This window comes from Gopherus evgoodei, chromosome 3 (assembly GCF_007399415.2).
Source record: "Gopherus evgoodei ecotype Sinaloan lineage chromosome 3, rGopEvg1_v1.p, whole genome shotgun sequence".
In the NCBI taxonomy this organism is placed as follows: Eukaryota; Metazoa; Chordata; order Testudines; family Testudinidae; genus Gopherus; species Gopherus evgoodei.
In genome coordinates, this window is record NC_044324.1 from 120,711,868 (window position 1) to 120,733,204 (window position 21,337).

Below are 21,337 nucleotides of genomic sequence, written 5' to 3' on the forward strand. Positions count from 1 at the left end.
GGGGATTTGTAGGTCATGTGTGTAAAGCTGATTTGGGCATTACTCAGCCCTGATTAGTTTCAGAAGTGTATTTGGAATGAACTCATTTAAAAGTGACTAAATGAAGAATAATTTTGATATTCATATGTTCTCCCTAATCATGCTTGAATTTATCTTCCCAATTATTTTTATCAATAAACATTTCCAGATTGCTTTTGACTTGTCTATTAAAATATTCTTGGTGCTAATCAAGTCTGTGCATAACCTGCTAATCACTCTGTCAGCTGGTACTAGGTCTGTAGAGATGGCATGCATCAGGGAAAAAATAAAGATTCACTTATTTGCTTATCTATCCAGCTATTGGCTTTGGAGCAGATTAGGTACTTTCTGGGGGCAAAAAAAGGGGGAGGGGGAACCTAAATCAGGAAAGTTGGATGGAGTTTGCCATATAGTACTTGACAACAATCAGATTACTAAATACTTGCAGGAAAGGACCGGCAAAGATACCCAATGAAACATGCTCTAGTGCGATTTTCTAAATAGCATTGAACAAATTAGCTTCAGTTCAATCTAACGAACCCACTCATGAAAAACAAAATGAATCAAACCAGAATATTTGTGCAGTTTGAAAAAGTTTTATTACCTTTTTTTTAAAAAAAAAAAATAAAGTTTAATACATTTCTGGATTCTATATTTTAGCTTATTATTTTATTACTTCATTATTATTTGTATTGGAGTAACACCTAGAGAACCCCAGCAAAACTTGAGCCTTCTTTGGCTAGGTATTGCGCATATACACTTAGTAAAACACAGTCCTGGTCCCAAAGAATTTACAATCTAAGTAGTCTACAGCAGACAAAGGAAGTATTATCTGCTGTCCTGCCCGTTGCCTGCTCTGCTGTGCTGTCTGAGGCCCGCATTGCTCCCTGGTTTGTGGTGTCCTCTTTTAGACACAACCCTCCTGCGGTGTCCCACCCAGTTCTCTCCCCTTCCAGGGGTATCCTTAGTTCTCAGTCTGCACCTGCCCACGTGGCCAGCTGCAGCCCCAGAGTCTAGCCCCTTGCCTCAGGGGCAAGCCACAGCCTGTATCGGGCCATTCTCCTCCATGGCCAGGTGAGGTGTAAGGGGGAAGCCAAGGTCCACCCACTACTCTGGGTCCTGGCCCAGTGGCACTCTGGCAGCAGCCATGTCCTGTCCTCCCTCTCTCCCCTCTACTGCTCACGGTCCCTAGGCCACGTTCCTTTGGCCTTGAACCATCTCAGCCCTTTCTTTCAGGGGTCTCAGCTGGAGCTTTCCCTCTGCTCTGCTCTGCCCTGCCCTGCCCTGCCCTGCCCTGCCCTGCCCTGCCCTGCCCTGCTCACTTGTCAGGGAGAGACTCCACTCCTCTCTGTCCTGCAGCCCTTCTTATAGGACCCAGCCAACCCTGATTGGCTGCTTTTAAACCTTCTGTGGTTGGCTGGGTTCTGTGCAGCTACCCCAAGGGCTGCTATTAACCCTTTGTCTGCCAAAGTGAGGCAACTGCCCCCACTACAAACATTCATATGGATGGTAACAGCTTATGAGGAATATAGCTAAAGATTGTCCTCATGTAATGTATGGTCACTTTTACCCTTATATACAGTTCCAGTGCCTTTCTTCCAGTGTGGTTACGGTTTAGGGTGACCAGATGTCCCTATTTTATAGGGACAGTCCTGATATTTGAGGTTTTTTCTTCTATAGATGCCTATTACTACCCCGCCCTGTCCCAGTTTTTCACACTTGCTGTCTGGTCACCCTGTTACAGTTAGACAGTTACCTAAAACTGACGTGTGAGCCAGGGTCTGAATGAGCGCTACCCTGCCGGCTGTTGATGAACTGGGGCAGAGGGGCAGGGAAAGACCTCAGGAGCTGACTGTAGTTGCATAGGCACACATAATTTGCCTAAGTGATCAGGGGACAGAGCTGCTTTGTGAAAGTAATCGATCTTGACTGTTCGAGGTTAAAATTCACTTTAGTCTTGGCTGCAGGGGTAATGGAATGTTGTTATCCTTATCATCTGACTAAATGGCAGGTGAACTATACTTAACATACCCCAATTAAGCAGGTTTCAGAGTAGCAGCCTTGTTAGTCTGTATCTGCAAAAAAAATAGGAGTACTTGTGGCACCTGAGAGACTAACAAATTTATTTGAGCATAAGTTTTCTTGGGCTACAGCCCTCTTCATCGGATGCATGTAGTGGAAAATACACTAGGAAGATATATATCTTGTGATGGGGCAAGGCCAGATCTTTGCTCACCACTTTCCTGATCATGGCCTTGAGGGTCCTATTAAACCTTTCTACAAGACCGTCTGTTTGTGGGTGGTATACAGAAGTCCGTAGGGCTTGTACATGGAGCAATGAACAGAGATCTTTCATCAACTTGGATATGAAAGGTGTCCCTTGATCAGTCAGTATCTCCTTGGGTAGTCCAACCTGGGAGCAAAGATATCACCCGACTTGACGCCAATCCAAAAACTCGAGGCAGCTGACATGATTAATCGCAACTGAGATGTGTTCTCTACAAAACCGGGGCAGACGACTGAGACCTATCACCATATTTGCACGATCCCCGGAGCCAAGGTAACACTGAGACCCTACAGAATCCCAGCAGCCAAAAGAGAAGAAATCAAGGCTGAAGTAAAGAAAATGTTAGCATTAGGCATTATTGAAGACTCCTGCAGTCAGTGGTGCAGTCTAATTGTTCTAGTGCCCAAACCTGATGGTACCATGAGATTCTGTAATGACTTTCACCGACTGAATGAAGTATTCCAATTTGATGCATACCTCATACCAAGCATTGACGAACTGGTTGACCGATTGGGTAGTGCCCGATTCTTGACTACACTGGATCTGACAAAAGGGTATTGGCAGATTCTCCTGACCAAAGAAGCTAAAAAAAAGACAGCATTCTCCACCCCAGATGGGCTATTCCAGTACACTGTCCTCCCTTTTGGGTTACATGGGGCCCCAGCCACATTCCAGCGCCTCATGGATAAGCGGCTGAGTCCCCATACTAGTTATGCAGCTGCATACCTAGATGATGTCATCATCCATACACCAGACTGGGGAACCCACTTGGAGAAAGTTGAGGCAGTACTACGCACCTTAAGGCAGGCTGGCCTCACCACTAATCCTGCTAAATGTGCCATAGGACTAGCAGAGGCTAGGTACCTGGGATATATTGTAGGAAGGGGTATAGTGAAGCCCCAAACTAATAAGCTAAAGGTGATTCACAACTGGCCCTGGCCGACCCGAAAGAAGCAGGTCCGTGCATTCCTAGGCGTGGTAGGCTACTACCGACGTTTTATTCCCCACTTTGCCAGTAGGGCAAGTCCTCTAACGGATTTGGTGAAGGCCCAAGGTCCAGACATGGTGAAGTGGACCAACGCAGCAGAAGGGGCATTTTTAGACCTTCGGACAGCCCTCTGTAATGACCCCATACTCATAGCCCCGGATTTTACCAAGGAATTTATTTTACAGATAGATGCTTCTGAGGTGGTGTTGGGGGCGGTTCTGTCACAGATGATTGGAGAAGAACAACACCCGATCCTCTACCTAAGCAGAAAGCTGCTCCCAAGAGAACAGAAGTATGCAGTAGTTGAGAGAGAGAATGCCTTGCCGTCAAATGGGCCATGGAGACACTGCGTTATTACCTCTTAGGCAGGTGATTTACTCTTGTGACAGACCATGCACCCCTCCAGTGGATGCAGAGAAATAAGAAAAAGAATGCAAGTGTCACCCGGTGGTTCTTTTCCCTCCAACCATTCCAGTTCCGCATACGGCACAGGGCTGGATGCCACCACGGCAATGCTGATGGTCCTTCATGAGCACACTGCCTGACGTCCCAAGTTGCCCAACTCTATGGTGTTGAGCAGAGGCGGGGATATGTGATGGGGCAAGGCCAGATGGCTACAGTAAAGTACTGAGGAACAGGTATGTTAGCCCCAGGCTAAACAAATCCCTAGTACCATGGTAACCAAATGGCAGTTACTCCAGGTTAATCAAGGCACCTGGGGCCACTTAAGATCTTTCTAGAAGGCAGTGGAGATAGCTACATTGATTAGAACACCTGCAGCCAATCAAGGCAGGCTAATCAGTGCACCTGGGTTTAAAAAGGAGCTCACTCCAGGTGAGGAGGAGCCAGAGGAGAGGAAGCGCGTGTGAGGAGCTGGGAGCAAGAGGTGCAAAGAGCTGAGACTGAGAAGGTGTGCTGCTGGAGGACTGAGGAATTATCAGACAATCAAGCATTATCAGATACCAGGAGGAAGGTCCTGTGGTGAGGATAAAGAAGGTGTTTGGAGGAGGCCATGGGGAAGTAGCCCAGGCAGTTGTAGTTGTCATGCAGCTGTTACTGGAGGCACTATAGACAGCTGCAATCCACAGGTCCCTAGGCTGGAACCCGGAGTAGAGGGCGGGCCCAGATTCTCCCCAAACCTTCCAACTCCTGATCAGACACAGGAGGAGTTGATCCAGACTGTGGGTTCCACCAGTGGGGAAGATCACTGAGGTGAGCAAATCCGCCAGTAAGCGCAGGACCCACCAAGGTAAAGGAGGAACTTTGTCACTATATATATATTCACACAGAGAACGTGAAACAATGGGTGTTACCATACACACTATAAGGAGAGTGATCAGTTAAGGTAAGCTATTATCAGCAGAGGAGAAAAAGAACTGTTTGTAGTGTTAATGAAAATGGCCCATTTCCAGCAATTGACAAGGAGATGTAAGGAATTGTAAGGGGGGAATAAACATGGGGAACTAGTTTTACTTTGTGTGAGCAGGATAACCCTAAATTCAACGTCACTCGCTAAGTGGGGGTAGTAATGCCATGTCCAAATGAAAGCCAGAGGGGGTAGGGACATGTACACTTATGTGGTGGTGTGGCTGTTATTTAAGGAGACTGAAATACTATGTCACTTTCCTCTTTTCAGTGTTTAAAGACAGAGCAGATCAGACTCAATTAAGAACTCTCCTTTCTTCTCAGTGATTACTGGAGCTGAAATCACTAGTCCAGGGGCTGAAGTTTAGAACTGGTATTGGGGCAGATTGCAATGATAGGTGCCTGAGTCCAAATGTCTACACAGAAATTTTTCAGCCCCGGTGCCTAAACTCTGTGAGCTCAAGTCTGCTGACCCAGGACAGCTGTGGGTTTTTATCCCCATGTAGACATACCCAGGGGAGGTGTTTAGTTTTACCAGATATCTGGGTGCGGGCAGATGAGCTGGTTCTGTTTTTTACTGTTAAGAGCCGGGCTGGCCCTAAGGAAAATGGCACCCCTGGTGAACTTTCCTTGGCCTCCTTTAACTACCGCTCCCCGAACAGCGGGAGGTCACTCAACAGGTAGAACAGCAGCAAGTGGAGCAGTGATGGCGCTGCAGGTGTCATACTGCCAGGAGGTTGGAGTGGGGACGTGTGTGAGTGTGTGGCTCCCACACTGCGGCCCCGTTTATCTCCTCCTTTTGCCTTCCAGGTGAGCACAACCCTTCTGCAGCCTCCTGACCACAGCGTCCAGGGCGGTCGCCCACCTGTAAGGCCGGTCCTGGTTAAGAGGAACCCCTGCCTATAAAGCCCCTTATTGCCAATACCATCTGGCAGAAGGGTTACACACGTTAGAGTTGCATATTCCATGTACACGAATGAAGTTCATAACTCATCTGCAGCATTTATTTTATTATTATTTCTGTAGCTCAATAAATTATGCATTACAGATAAATAAAAGATGTGGCCTCTGTCCCAACAACAGCTTCATATTTAATGTGCTTCAGTAATTACCATAACACATCTACCAAGCCTACAAAGTCAAGATGCATGAAGGATGTGAACAAACACCGGGGGGAGAGAAGGAGAAAAGCAACAGCGATAAAGTAATCTGGGGGTGCCGAAGATGTTGGTGCACACATCTTGAGGATTAATGTTTTTTCTTTGCTATGTTACTTATACCAAGATGCATAAGAAGTAAATGGAGTGCCATTTTTTCAGTTTGCCTATTACTACCCAGCGCTTACCCAGAGCCTCTTTCTGTGTATAGATGTAGGAGGAGATTATGGTGTCCATCCCAGTGTGTATTTATTAGGAGGCCTAGAGCCTGTAGAGCCTAGTGCTTGCAGCAACTACAGCATTTGCCTTTGAGCTCCTAATACACAGATCATACCACCAGACATCTAGGATATGTCTACATGTGAGCTGAGGGTATAATTCCCAGCTCAGGTGACCATACACAATCTAGCTTTCATCGAGCTAAACATAGAAGTGCAGCACCAGCATGGGCAATGGGACAGGCTAACCAACTTGAGTATATGCCTAGAGTACTGGTTGGATTGTACTTGGGGTGGCTAGCCTGTTCCTCCACCTGAACCACCGTGGCTAACACTACTATTTTAGCATGCTGTCTTTATCAAAGCTAGTATATGTCTGGCTGGAAATTACACCCCTAGCTCTAATGTTGATGTACCCTTACAGCGGACTAGTATACCACAGCTGTCATAAACAGATAATTAAGGGTTAATGCCTGTTTTACCTGTAAAGGGTGTGACAAAGTTCCTCCTCTACCTTGGTGGGTCCTGCGCTTATTGGCAGATTTGCTCACCTCAGTGATCTTCCCCACAGTCTGGATCATCTCCTCCTGTGTCTGATCAGGAGTTGGGAGGTTTGGGGGGAACCCGGGCCCACCCTCTACTCCAGGTTCCAGCCCAGGGCCCTGTGGATTGCAGCTGTCTATAGTGCCTCTTGTAACAGCTGCATGACAGCTACGACTCCCTGGGCTACTTCCCCATGGCCTCCTCCAAATACCTTCTTTATCCTCACCACAGAACCTTCCTCCTGGTGTCTGATAATGGTTATACTCCTCAGTCCTCCAGCTGCACACCCTCTCACTCTCAGCTCCTTGCACCACTTGCTCCCAGCTCCTCTCACACACGTCCTCTCCTCTGGCTCCCCCCTCCCTGACTGGAGTGAGCATCTTTTTAGACCCAGGTGCCCTGATTAGCCTGCCTTGATTGGCTGCAGGTGATCTAATCAGCCTGTCTGTCTTAATTGGTTCTAGCAGGTTCCTGATTACTCTAATGCAGCCTCTGCTCTGGTCACTCAGGGAACAGAAAACTACTCATCCAGTGACCAGTATATTTGCCCTCTACCAGACTCCTGTACCCCACAAGTCTGGGTCTGTCACAAGGGTTAAAAAGTTCACCTAGCCTAGCTAACACCTGACCAGAGGAACCAATGGGGGAACAAGATGTTTCAAAATGAAGGAGGGAAATTTCCTTTGTTTAGTCAGTTTCAGTGGGAGTAAAAAAGATCAAGGAACCAGCCTCTTATCAGAGTAATAAGTTTTAGAAAGGAATAAATAGGTTTATGTTTATTTTCGTTTGTGACTTGTTTTGGTGCCATTAAGGGAATTATCAAATTGGATATTCTTGTGTATATTAAGATTTCTGCCCAGGGGAACATCCTGTGTTTTCAATCTATTGTATGTGAGATACGCAGGAATGCTGTTTCCCAGAGGATTTATATTTTTTCTTTCTTTTACCTTTCTTTTCTTTAATTAAAAGCCTTCTTTTTAAGAACCTGATTGATTTTTCCTTGTTTTAAGATCCAAGGGGATTGGATCTGGACTCACCAGGAACTGGTGGGCGAAAGAAGGGGGGATGGTTAAATTCTCCTTGTGTTAAGATCCAAAGGGTTGGATTGTTGTTCACCAGGGACTTGGTAAGGAAGTCTCTCCAGACTATCCAAAAAAGGGAGTTAGTTTGAGAGTGGTGGCAGCAAGACCAGATCTAAGCTGGTAATTAAGCTTAGAAGTGTCCATGCAGGTTCCCACATCTGTACCCTAAAGTTCAGAGTGGGGAAGGAACCTTGACAACAGCACTTACACTGATATTCTGCCATCAGGTGGTTACAATATGTAAAGCATCTTCAGGCATTATAATGCAGTTAATATCTATTAGAATCACTGGAAATTGTTATTCAAACCTTTTTGTCTGAGCTTTCTATAGCACTGTCCTTTCCTCTAAGTTTGTGGATGTTAAACAGTTTGTTTTCTCATTTATAGTGCGTGTATTCAACACAGAAAATTAATAGTGGACATCAGCAGTGACTAGTATTGATGTAACTGGGAATTTTGCTTTTGAAAAATCCCACCCCAGGGACCCAATTCTCCATTCTATCACTGAGTGTCAGAGCCCTGGTCAACTAAGTTGGGCTTGTGGGGCTTGGGCTGCAGAGCTAAAAATAACAGTGTAGATATCGGGATGTGATCTGGAGCCTGGCCTCTGAAACCTGGCAAGGGTGGAGGGTCTCAGATGTTGGCTCCAACCCAAGCCCCAATATCTACACTGCCATTTTTAACTCTGCAGCCTGAGCCCTGTGAATCTGAATCAACTGACCCTGTGTCTGAGACTTGGTACTGAGGTTCTTTTATTGGAATGTAGATCTATTCTCTGAGACGAGTCTTACATTGGAGAGGTGGAGTGGAGAATCAGATCCCATCAGTGTTTGCAAGAGTAAAACCAGACTTAAGTACATAAATGTTAAGCATATGACAACAAAGCACTCATTTACAACCTTAAAAATTTACTTAGAAAACTATGTTTAAAAACCAAAATGTACAATAACTGCAATGCCTGTAGTGTGATATTCACCAAGTTATACAATCTGGATCTGTAGAAATGGATGCATATTTTAAACAAAACTTCTCCAAGTTCTGCCTTACTCCACAAACCACTTCTTCCCGTAAGTGCGCCTGCAAAAGACAAATTACTTTCTAGGACATGCAGTGTATAATCTTCAGCTTCGTTTTTTAAATCAATCTCTTGGATCCAGGCAAATGTAGTATTTATGTCTTCTGCCATTTGGCAATCCAAACTGAAGAGTCCAGTCAAACAAAAGCTGTTACTCACATGAAAATTTTGAAGAGTGAGGATTATCTTCATTAAGTCTTTGTCTTTATACAGAATACTCCTGGGAATGGCACAATACTGAAATAACAGAGGTGATATGGTCACATTGCTAATGTAAAATATATATTCAATTGTATTTATAACTGCTACATTTTAATAATTTTGGAATAAGCAGGAAAAGATCAAGAATTGACGCATCCTGGGTTCTATTCTATTTCTCCCACTCACTATGTAGGCTGGAATAAGTGATTTAACCTTTTAAGCTAAAGTCTGACTGAGGTTTAATTTACTTTGAGAGACAATGTATATGTTATTGCATATACTCATAATTACATTCATTCAATCACCTAGCTTAGACATCCATCTAGATATGTAAACCTCCGGAAAGTGCTGTTATTTTTAAACTAATGATCTAAGGGGGTGATGAAACTGGAGCTCCAGAAAAAGTTTACTGCCTGATTTTGTTTGGTGCTATATTTAATGAGGAATAGCTCCAAATAAGTCAGTGGAGCTACACCAACATAAAACCATGATCAATGTTAGGTGCTAAGTTTTCGCAGAATTCTTTGAAGCCAATTGTTTGCAACCATTTGGATATGAAATTTAACTGGTTAACGTTGTTCCACACTTTAGGATTATGGACTTTCTACAGACTCATCACATGGCTGTTTTCAGCCAATCATTACCCAGGATTCTTCCTGAATGTGACTTTTTTTCATTAAATCCTCAGCTAAATATTGAGAATGAACTCCTGCATTCCCACTGGTACTGATATGGTCATTAACTGCTAGAGAAATGCCAGTATGGTAAATGTAAAAAAATGCAACAGTGGCTGCACACCGAGCTGGAGACAACAGGTTTGCTACTTAGACATAATAATACTAACTACCACAGCTGCTTGCTCCGAGGCGTAATTAATGTTTGTCAAGTGCTTTGAGATGCTTGATTCAAGGGCAAATGATGATTACTTAGGATTTTATTCTGTGAAGGTAACAGAAACAGCAAACGTAAACTTCAAGTCCATTAATAGCCAAAATGTATTTAAAATAGAGTATTGGTGCCCTGCTGCAATGTGATTTTAACTTTATTCAGATTAGGGACTTGTTGCATAAGGAAGCAAAAGAATAATACAAAAATCTTTTAATTTCTCTATTTCTAAGCATCATTTGTCCCCATTGTGAAGAATGACATATACTACAGGTGCAAAATGATTTCTTAGTACGGATGTGACAAGCAGTAAATGAAGTTTCTGTTTGCCACTCACTAGCACAAAAAATCAATGTAACAACATTTATCAGAAGATAATATGATGTTACTGACCTTTCAAAAGCAGACTCTGCCCTCTTCCATATACCAAAAAAAAAAAAAGCTAACAAAGGAGGCTTTGAGAGAGGGACATTTACAGGACATGTAGATATTGCTCAGAGACAAATGTGTTATTTTTTGACTAGAAATAAGCTATGAAACATTATGCATATATATATATATAGCTTTATGAATAAAAGTAAGGAACATTAGTATGCCTTGTTCAGAAGAGATCTTGATTGCAACAACCATGACCTTAAAACACATGTGTGAGATAGCCACGTGCCTCTTTCAATGGGATTTGTGGGTGCTCAGCAATTCTGAACATCAGGTCACTTGCATTTAGCAACCTAACTTCAGGCATCCAGGTGTGAAAATTTTGACCCTAACTGTTTACTCCTCTTAGTATTGGAGAGCCAACAAAGGTATACAAATGTGAACTGGAGTCTAAACTATCTTGTGAATCATCCAGGAAACTTTCAGTTAAATTTTGATTGCAGAAGTTTTGATGTAAGAAACAGAAAACCCTTTGAGCTTCAGGTCTCTGGTTGAATTTGTTAGGCTGATGCACTACAAAAAATAAGACTTTGCAGGCATTGTAAACTAAGCACACAGTACCTGATAGGGAAGTCAGCACGAGAATAAGTATAGAATTTCACAATGTCCTTTTTAGTCACCTTTCTAACTATAATTTCACGTTAATGATTTGTAGATTGAGGACAGATGTATGTGTTCAGTATATGCACATATAAAACACTACACTGTGTATCAGCTAAAGTAGGTTGCACAAAACAGGTCAGAGCCTCAGCTGGTGTAAATCATCATAGATCCATTGAAAATAGATGACTGTCCATTCCATGAGATCTAATGCAAAGGAAACAAACCAGTTCAGCTGTCTATCTCTGCATATCCTCTACTCTTCCACCCAGAGATGCACAACCACCATCTACTACAGACCACACATCAGCAGAGGCATCAAAAACAAAGTCTCAGATTTGCACTGGTTTCATTACACAGAACAGTCATACTCTTTAGGTAGCTAAAGAGTTTGCAATGCTACTGGCTTTGTTAAATGTAACTTCTCAATGCATTTCATTACAAATTCAGTTTTCATTCAGTAATCCAAAAACAAGGTTTATATTGTCATAGCGGTCATAGGGGAAACCATTTTCAAAAAGACAAATGCTTTGTTGCTTTTTAAAGAGTTGGATGTTCAAAGGATGCTTATTCATCCTTTTTTAATAGATGGCAGACTGAATTCTCACAATTAAAGTTATTCAAATGAATATGCTTTCACAACTTCAAAGAAAATACACTTTCTGAGCCTAACGATAAAAAATAAAGTAGTACAATACTTTCTGCTTCTTTCTGAGAATACTACAAGGTTACCAGTATAATGGAGATGAGCTAGGTGTGCAGTTGTTATTTGAGTGTGTCTGTGTCTTGCTGTGGAAGTACACCTTAAGCCTGAGTTGCTTGGGTTTGTAACTTTTTTATTTCTGTATGTTTTTAACTTGCTCATTGTGCAATATGCTGGTATTTGCTCAAAACCTTAACTTCACCTTAATACATTTCTTTGTATGGGCTTATATATTATACAGCATATCCTCTTGTTTAAATCTACTTTTTAAAGCATTCATTCCGTTGGCAACCTGGAAATTTCTAGCATTCTAATGGAAGGCACATAGATTATATATATATTCACCCCAGTGAACCCTTATCTCTAAAATCAGACTCTATCTAGTTTTTTAAATCTGATTTGAGTTGTAGAGAGCTTTGAAGATTTCAAGAAAGGACTTTGGGGGCAAAGTTCCTGAAAAGTCTGTTAAATTAATATCATGGCAAAACCTTCTGTGAAGAGATAATAACTTAAAGCAATTCAGCATTACAGATATCCTCAGAAGACGATGCTGTGACTCCCTACATTACTGTTTGTTTAATGTCCTTAAGTCTTTCTAAAACTTAAGCCCCTAAAATTCTGCTTCAATGATATCCCCACCCGCTCCCCCCAGCATGCTTATTTTGAGATGTTCTAGAGGTATGGAAAAGTGATGAGATCTCTGCATTAAAAAACTCAAAAGAACGGGACTTGTCCCTTCTAGTGTTTCTGTACCCGTAATCCCTTAGGACGACTTAGTAAAGAGCTGCCCTAAAATTTGACCTACATGAATGTGCTGAAGGCTTTTACCTGAGTGAATCCCAGTAGCATTTACAATGTTGCAGATCTTGAGCAAACATACAGAAATTCAGAAGGATGCCTGAGGTGCTCTTCAATATTTGATGCCCCCTGGTGCTTTTTATAGCTGAACAAAAAGCTGAAAGGCACCACTGCAGCTACATTACCCCAGTATCATTGGCTTCAAGAACAACAATATTGAGAAAACATTCGGTCTGTTATTGACATCCCTGCATTTAAAGCAAAGCCGAGTTATTTTAAGGTAATTGGTCCTTAAAACCTTTCCTGAAACCCCATTTCACATGGCTACAGATTCTCTTCATTCCACTATAAATGCAAGCCAAGCTGAGCTTTTGGTTTTTTATAATGAAAAATGAGTTGCAAACATTTTTCAGACAGCCATCTATTTCAATATTTCGCTAACCCTTTTTGTTTATGGAAATTCAGTTTCTGAGTCACAAGTAAAGAATTGAATATCTAGTGCCATAAATCAATACAGCTCAGAGTGGGGGAAAACTTGAATTTTGCTCTGAAGCCAAAACTCATCTTGAAAACAATTTAACAGTGGTAGACTGAGTTGCCCTAATAATGGGGTATAGAGCTCTTCTTCTCTAAGTTGCTGGTGTGAATCCACTAACCCTCGGTAGTAACAGAAAGTCATTACCATCTGATGGTTGTTGGATATCATATGTAAAATGAGTTGATTTCAATCTAGTTCCTATTTGACAGGACTCCACTTCACTGAATCCACCAACACGATTAGTTCTATTTGACATAGAAGCCAAGGACTGAAGGAATACAGAGAATGAGTTATTGACGTGCCCAGAACCCAAGTTGTAGTTTCTGCGCAAGGATTCGATATAAAGAATCTTGCACTGCCATGTCCCAGGCTGCACCAGATCTGTAGATAAAGAGAGCTCATCGCTTTTAGCCTATTCATCTATCTTAGTTTCTTGGACTTTTTTCAGTCAATCTGTAGGCACACATTGCCATGCATGTACAGTAACTCCCCACTTAAAGTCGTCCCAGTTAACGTTGTGTTGTTGTTACGTTGCTGATCAATTAGGGAACATGCTTGTTTAAAGTTACGCAATGCTCCCTTCTAACGTCGTTTGTCAGCCACCTGCTTTGTCTACTGCTTGCAGGAAGAGCAGCCCATTGCAGCTAGCTGGTGGGGGCTTGGAACCAGGGTGGACCGGCAGCCCCTCATCAGCTCCCCGCTCCCCTAAGTTCCCTGTGCTGTGGCCAACCAGCAGGCTAGCAACTGCAGCTGTCCCTCCCCGCACTGCCATGTGCTGCTCCCCGAGACTCCTGCTTGCTGTGCTGGGGGGAGAGAAGGAAGAGGAGGGCTAATGTCAGGGTGTTCCCCTGCTCCTGCACCCCACTTACCCCATATTCTATAGAGCAGGGGGGACACACCAGGGCTGTGGTCTCAGCAAGCTGATCTAATTAACAAGGCAGTGTACTTAAAGGGGAAATGCACAATCTCCCTCCATTCCTGCTGCCTTGTAGAGTGAGAGTTAACTGTTGAGGGCTCAGCCAATTGCTAGTTCATCATTTAGCAGTAAGGGAATATCCCACCCTCTGACTCCTCCACCTCAACCAAGCTTCACAATCATCACTGTGTACCAGTATTAAATTGTTTAAAACTTATAGTGTGTGCGTGCACGCGCACACAATATAGTTCTTTTGACTAGTGAAAAAATTTTCCTTGAAACCTAACCCCTTCATTTACATTCATTCTTATGGGGAAATTGGATTCGCTTAACATCGTTTTGCTTAAAGTCACATTTTTCAGGAACATAACTACAACGTTAAGTGAGGCGTTACGGTATATGCACTCGTGTGTGGTGCACACAGTTCTAGAAGTGTACACCCACATCTTCTGCCTGCCCCGGCACATGGTTAGCTACACAGCTATCTAGTCACATGTGTATGCAACTCAATCGGGCACTTGTGCGCACACATCCAGTACTGCACAAGCCCATAGGCACATTTATGTGTTTTTGCTAACAGAGTAGGCAGCAGCTTCCTTAGAGATGGAACAGTTTGAAATTTCAGGTGCAATATGTAGTCTTTTAGAACTTTTTAAAACATTTCAAGATGCAACATTTATGGCAACAGCATCAAAAATGTCCACTTGCTGTTTATTTGGAATTCTCTACTTGCCAGCATGGCAAGTTACATTTTGTTAAAATACCAATAAGGGGCAAATCCACTCCACAGTGACCAACTCAAGCATTTGAGCTGTGACTAGGAGGATAAGTGAGGAAAGGAATCCTTTGATCCTATGCCATGGAGTGTGCAGGGACCTGTTCTACAGTCGTAGCTGCAGTAGCTACCATGGCTCTAACATCTCCCCTATGCAGAGCTGCACAGCAGCATATTTTCCAGACCTGCCTTCTCCCACACATGCTTTACCCATACCTACCCTCATGGTGTGCATGAGCCATTGCAAAGGAAACCCCTGCATCTCATTGTAGATGCATACCCACTGTGCATTCCCCTAAATCAGGTGCTTCCTTACTATGATGCATCATTTTCCACTGCCAGAAGATCTTCCACAGCCAATGAGGCAGGGACATTATTTGCCCTAAATCTGCTTCAAAACAATAAGACCTTGTGTCTTCATCTTGCGTCTCCCATCACACATTTATGGAAGATTGAGCCCAGTCACCCGTCAGACACACTGTTGTAAATCAGCAAAAACTCCAATGAGTTACACCCTTGAAAAACTGGTATTTGCATCATTACTACCATTTTAAAAGCAGACCTTCTTGCAACAATGCTAAGAGGAAGGCAGGACGTGGGAAGCTGCAGCAGGAGGGTTATGGTGGGAGACATGGGGCATCTTCCCCACTCTATCCCTCAGAGAGCCTCCATAGCTCTCTCCTGTTCATCTGTATCATGAGAGTTGGGAAAGTTTGGGGTTTCCCTCCATCTCTTTGGGTCCCCTCCTTCTGTGTATCTCCATCCCTGGTGAACCTTTGGGTTCTCCCTGCCCACCCACCACCATGTCCCTATGTGTTCAACATTTCCACATAACCAGCCCCCCCTCCCCGATTAATTCTGTCTTTTCCTTTCCCAAAACACATGATTTATTTTGTGGAATAACTGACCCATTACAGACAGAAATCCTGAATAACAATATCCTTCCATTGATAGACTGTTTCCAGCTCCATACATAGAAATCCTGTGCATCTCTCACTCACATACCTGGCAATACCCCTTCAACTTTTCCTCCCACATATGTTTAAAGTTAGGCATGTACCTTAACTTAAGCACCTTGCTGCCTCAGGGCCTTGCCCCCCTTTCATTTCCCACTCCTTCCCTTCTTGCTTTTCCACTGCTTCACTTTCCCTCCTTCTGCTGCTTTTTTCCTCTCTTTCCCACCCCATTTCCCCTCTTCCTAACTTCCCTTTCCCAGCCATTGCTCTGTAAACTTTGTTCCCTTCCCTCCATTCCATTATCACTTTTGCCTCTTTTCTTTCAGTAAGTTATCACTGTAAATACCCTTAATTCATAAATTACATTCTATGCTCACTGCCCTCAGTATTAAATCAGCCCTCAACCTCTCTGTGCATAATTTCCAACTTTGCTGTAATTAAAAGCAATAATAATGTAAATACTATTCCCACAGGATTACTTATTTAACATATTTTCCTCCCACCTTAAAATATTATTTTCAGAGGCAGAATACATAAAAGTTTAATAGCATTTATTCAATGAAACTACTTTAATTTAAGCCATTTTAGTCATGAAAACTGGTAACGTTTATTCAGTTTTCAAGTAAATGTATTATATAATTTCCTAGCTATCCCTAAATATTGTTCCTTCATCTCACTAGGCTGTCTACTGTTTTTCTTTCCTAATAGCAGGTTATTACAGAAATTCAGTAAACAGCCTAGCGAGATGAAGGAGCTATCCCTAATTTTTGTTCCTTCATCTCGCTAGGCTGTTCACTGTTTTTCTTTCCTAATAGCAGGTTATTTGAGAAATTCCCCTGTTTGCACTCATGTTTATTATTGAACTGTTGCTGTTATTGTTGTTGAACTCACGGACTGTTTGTTCATGTTTATTGAAATGAAAACTTCAACATAAAAACCCAGAAATTACATTCACAATCAGAATAAATCCCAGATACAAGAAGAAATCATCCAAACCCTCCCACCCAGACTCTTCCTTTGTCCTGAAAACTAGAAGATGACTCCAGTATCATAAGTTGCCCTATGCTGTTCATTCCCTTTGAAGCAGCTGGAATTGGCCGCTGTCAGAACACCAGACATTAGGCTAGATGGACCATTTGTCTGACCCATTATGGCTGTTCTTATGTATTCCTTAAGCACACTCTGATGTAGTGCTCTCTAAATTGAGCCACAGTGCTAGAATGCTGTTGCCTGAACTTGCCAACAGGAAATGCATCTTAAAGTTCTATGTAAGCCCTGGTCTACACTACGAGTTTAGGTCCAATTTAGCAGTGTTAGATCGATTTAACCCTGCACCCGTCCACATGACAAAGCCACTTTTGTCGACTTAAAGGGCTCTTAAAATCGATTTCTGTACTCCTCCCTGACGAGAGGATTAGCTCTGAAATTGACCTTGCTGGGTCGAATTTGGGGTAGTGTGGATGCAATTCGACAGTATTGGCCTCCGGGAGCTATTCCAGAGTGCTCCATTGTGACCACTCTGGCCAGCACTCTCAACTCAGATGAACTGGCCAGGTAGACAGGAAAAGCCTCACGAACTTTTGAATTTCATTTCCTGTTTGGCCAGCGTGGCAAGCTCAGAGGTGACCATGCAGATCGCATCAGCAGAGGTGACCATGGAGTCCCAGAATCACAAATGAGCTGCAGCATTGACTGAATGGGAGGTATTGGATGTGATTGCTGTATGGGGAGAGGAATCCGTGCTATCAGGACTCCACCCCAGAGGATTGCCCAAGCAACAGAAAGCTGGCATTCAGTACGTTTTTAAGTGCAGTGTGGCCTTGTCCTTCCCCCCTTCCCTTCTCTACCACCCCTCCTGGTGCTTCCCTCCTCCACCATCCCTCCTGGGCTACCTTGGCAGTTATCCCCCCATTTGTGTGAAGAATTAATAAAGAATGCATGAATTTGAAACAACAATGACTTTATTGCCTCTGCAAAGTGGGGAGGGGAGGGTGGTTGGATTACAGGGAAGTAGAGTGAACCAAGGGATGGGTTTTCATAAAACAGAACTTTCACACCATAGCCTGGCCAATCATGAAACTGGTTTTCAAAGCTTCTCTGATGCACAGCGCACCCTGCTGTGCTTTTCTAACCACTCTGGTGTCTGGCTGTGCGTAATCAGTGGCCAAGCGATTTGCCACATCCTCCCACCCCGCCGTAAACATCTCCCCCTTACTCTCACAGATATTGTGGCGCACACAGCAAGCAGTAATAAAGATGGGAATATTGGTTTCACTGAGGTCTAACTGAGCCAGTAAACTGCACCAGCATGCTTTTAAATGTCCAAATGCACATTCTACCACCATTTTGCACTTGCTCAGCCTATAGTTATAAACTCATAGACTCAAGGTCTGAAGAGACCATTGTGGTCATCTAGTCTGACCTCCTGCATAAATTTGAAAGTATCTTCTCCCCTTATTGGTCCTTTGGGTCAGGTGTCACCCAGGTTATCTGAGCTTCTTAACGGGTAAAAGAAGAATTAACCCTTTACAGGGTAAAGAGGGATTTTATGCTACCATTAGCTGTATGTTTATGATAGAGGGAATGAACAGAACAGGGCAATTATTGAGTAATCCATTCCCTGTTGTCTTGTCCTAGTATCTGGCAGTCAGAATGTAGGGATAACCAGAGCAGGGGGGTTGCATCCCTGACCACCTTGACTAATAGTCATTGATGCACTTATCCATGAATTTATGATGATGATGATAGCAGTAGACATTTTTAATGCATTTAGTACTTTGGGCAGAACTGACTTTTAGAGTTGTCTCATTCATTTTGTTTGCCTGTTTCTTTTGTTTTCACTAAATAGTTTGTCCTCAGGCATTTGAGAAATGTCCCTGAGCACCTGGTGGATAAAGAGCTATGAGAAAATAAAAATGTATACTGCTCATGAAAATTCATGGGTTTTTGTTGAATTCTTAATCATCTCATGCCTTCACCTGAACATTATGTCATTGCAAAAGGCAGTTTCTACTGGGAATTTAGAGAATGTGTTACAGCTGTGTTATGCAGGTTTTGCAGTTAAGGCTGAAGGCAGAACATGGAAGCTACTGGATATTGTATGGCATAACCCCTTCCCAGGTCTGTCACTAGATTGAATGATGCCTCAAGACACAACATTTAGCCCATGAAAGGCTCAAAGGCCAAGAATATAATTAATTCAGGGTTTAGGCATGGCACGACACCTCAGTAAACCTCTCTTCAATGTTTCTTTGGGCCCAGCTAAAAAATACTTATTTTCATTACAATTGTGAAAAAATATCTCATGGCATTATTTGGGTTCTCCTGCCCCAACCTACAAACACTTCAGTGCAGTTCTCTTTCTTTCTGTGTTTCTGAGGTGGCTTTGCCTTTTTCTCTGCTTCCAGAAAAGCTGTAATTCTTCCCTTTTTAAATGTTTTTATGTTCTTCACTTCAGTGCTACAGAATACAGGATTGAACATTATTAAACAGAACCAAAATAATTTGAAAAATTAAATAACTTTCGAGCAAGCAGGCTGCTTTTCAAAAAGGCAGAAACATTTATAGAGTAAAATATCATAAATCATGGGCTGGACACTAAACCAAGAAATTTTTTGAAAAATTTCTGAAATTCCTTGAAAAAAATGCTGGATTTCTCTACTTTACTATATGGGAAGATGGGAAATGATGTAGTTAATCATGTTTATTTCAAAAATACTGGAAAATAGTTCCATAATTACATTGGAGGGAATCATTAGTAATTATTCTAATTATAATGGAGAGGAGTAGATATTACATTTTCCAATAGTGCATGAACTCAAGAGGCTGAAAAACTACTAGCTCTTTGGGAGACATTTATAGTCTCATTCATAAATTGATATGATATACCATAATTACCTCTAAAAGAGCTACATTTCACTATACTTAATTATTCTCATTTTGAGTAGGTTTAGGCCATTGAGACTAACAAGTAGAAACTTTCTGGAAGTTGGGTTTATTTTAATAATGCATAGGTACCCCATTAAAGAGGTTTTTCGTGTTAAAAGTGGGAGACTGGCTTTGGACACTGATTACTCAAAGCAGATTGGACAGGGGTGGGGTAGATCTTTTTGATAATGTCACATGCATGCACTAACTTCTAGTCATACTTAAGTGCTTTGCTGGATCAGTGCCAGGGTGCTTAGCACCTTACAGGATCAAATATTTAATTCTTACTGTTATAACTCTGGATAGTCTGATTATCCATATAAATTTCCTCCAAATTATTGTATGATTAAGAAAAAATAAGGTACAAATGATGTTTTCCACACATGTTCCAATAGTAATCAGCTATTCCTGGATGTGCATTATTAGACTTTGTGCCCTGCAGCCTCTCTGAGGCTTGCTCCACTAGCTTACTAATGCATGTCATTCTGTGGCTTATTGTTTAATTACATTGCCTTGTGGTTTGCTGAATTGCTACTGCTGATGGCCAGTCTGGTTGGGAAAGAAGTGTCATACATTGGTTTGGTTATCTCTGGAGTAGCAGCATAGTCTTCCATACAAAATCTTGACTCCGCACTGTGGAACTAATTATGTAAATTATAAAGTAAATTTAAACATAGTTCCAGCCCTTGTACGGAATTTTTTTATTATCACCATTTGGCTAGAAAGTGACTAACCACAATATCTTCTCCCCTCTCATTTCAATGTGCTCTGCAAAAGAAGGTGTATGAGACAGAAAAGGACAGTGAGGGGTGAAAACAACCAAGTATCTGTCAGGCCTTTTTGATACTGGCCTTTTTGATACTGGGCTCTGCCACTGACTCTGGTTGAATTTTGAAAAAAAAAAAAAAATCATTTCAGCACATTGGCCCAAATCCTCAAAGGTGTTTACTCCCATTGAAATCAAGACACATATAACAACCATTTCACAAATGGATAAAGTGGGTGCAATGGCCCAGATCCTCAAAGGTAATAGATGGGAGTTAAGAGTCTAAATAAACTCCTTTGAAGCTCTGGGCCATCGTGCCTACTTTGCTCATTTGTTAAATGATTATTATAATTTGTGCCTTTCTTTAAGGGATGTTGTAATGTACTGGTGAAGTGTGAAATAATGTCAGTCTCAAGCATTTGGCCAACATAAGAGATACAATGACCTATTACTTCTAGTACTACTAGCAGATAGCTCCTAATGTTATACGCTGGAGTTGAAAGACAAGGTTTGTAGTACGAGCTCCACAGGGGCCTCTATTGTAACTCTGCCCACATGGATTTATTCCGCTATGGGGCTTAATTTATTATTAATATTTATAAAGTGCTTTGAGTTCCTCAGAAGAAAGAGGGTTATTTAAGTGCACAAGAAGTCGTCTTCTTCATTTGGGAGGGCAGAAATGGTCTGATTTTCATAAGGTTTGAACAGCTTCACTTCCAGGCCATGAAATTTTGAAAACTTAAAACATATTTTATCTTTTTCTTGTGATTTCAGTTTTATAATAAAAATACAGTACTTTGGACATTAGCAGCCCCTTCCATCAGACCATATCTAAACACTTTATAAATATCAGTGTATTTAACTTCACAACTCCTTGCTGAGGTAGGATTGGTGAGCAGTATTGTTTCCATTTTACAGATGAGGAAACTGAAGCACAGAGAAGTTAAGTGACTTACTAAAGTGTAGGAACAGGATTTTATAATGTCTCATGAGAACTAATGTATGATTTGATTTTATCCTGTCAACCACCCTTTTTGGAAAGCAGAAAGGAATGACAGACCAGAACAATCCTTCTGACTGATTATGGTCCCCGTTTCATTTTAG

The 21,337-nt window shown here is 42.2% G+C and overlaps 1 long non-coding RNA gene across 1 annotated transcript; it reads left to right on the forward strand.

Annotated features, from left to right (window-relative positions):
- The first annotated feature begins 1,639 nt into the window (after window positions 1-1,639).
- LOC115647542 lies at window positions 1,640-20,872 on the forward strand. The gene is made up of 3 exons (XR_003999346.1): window positions 1,640-1,755; window positions 10,998-11,008; window positions 20,862-20,872. It is a non-coding gene; the product is annotated as an uncharacterized LOC115647542 (long non-coding RNA).
- Window positions 20,873-21,337: the final 465 nt, after the last annotated feature.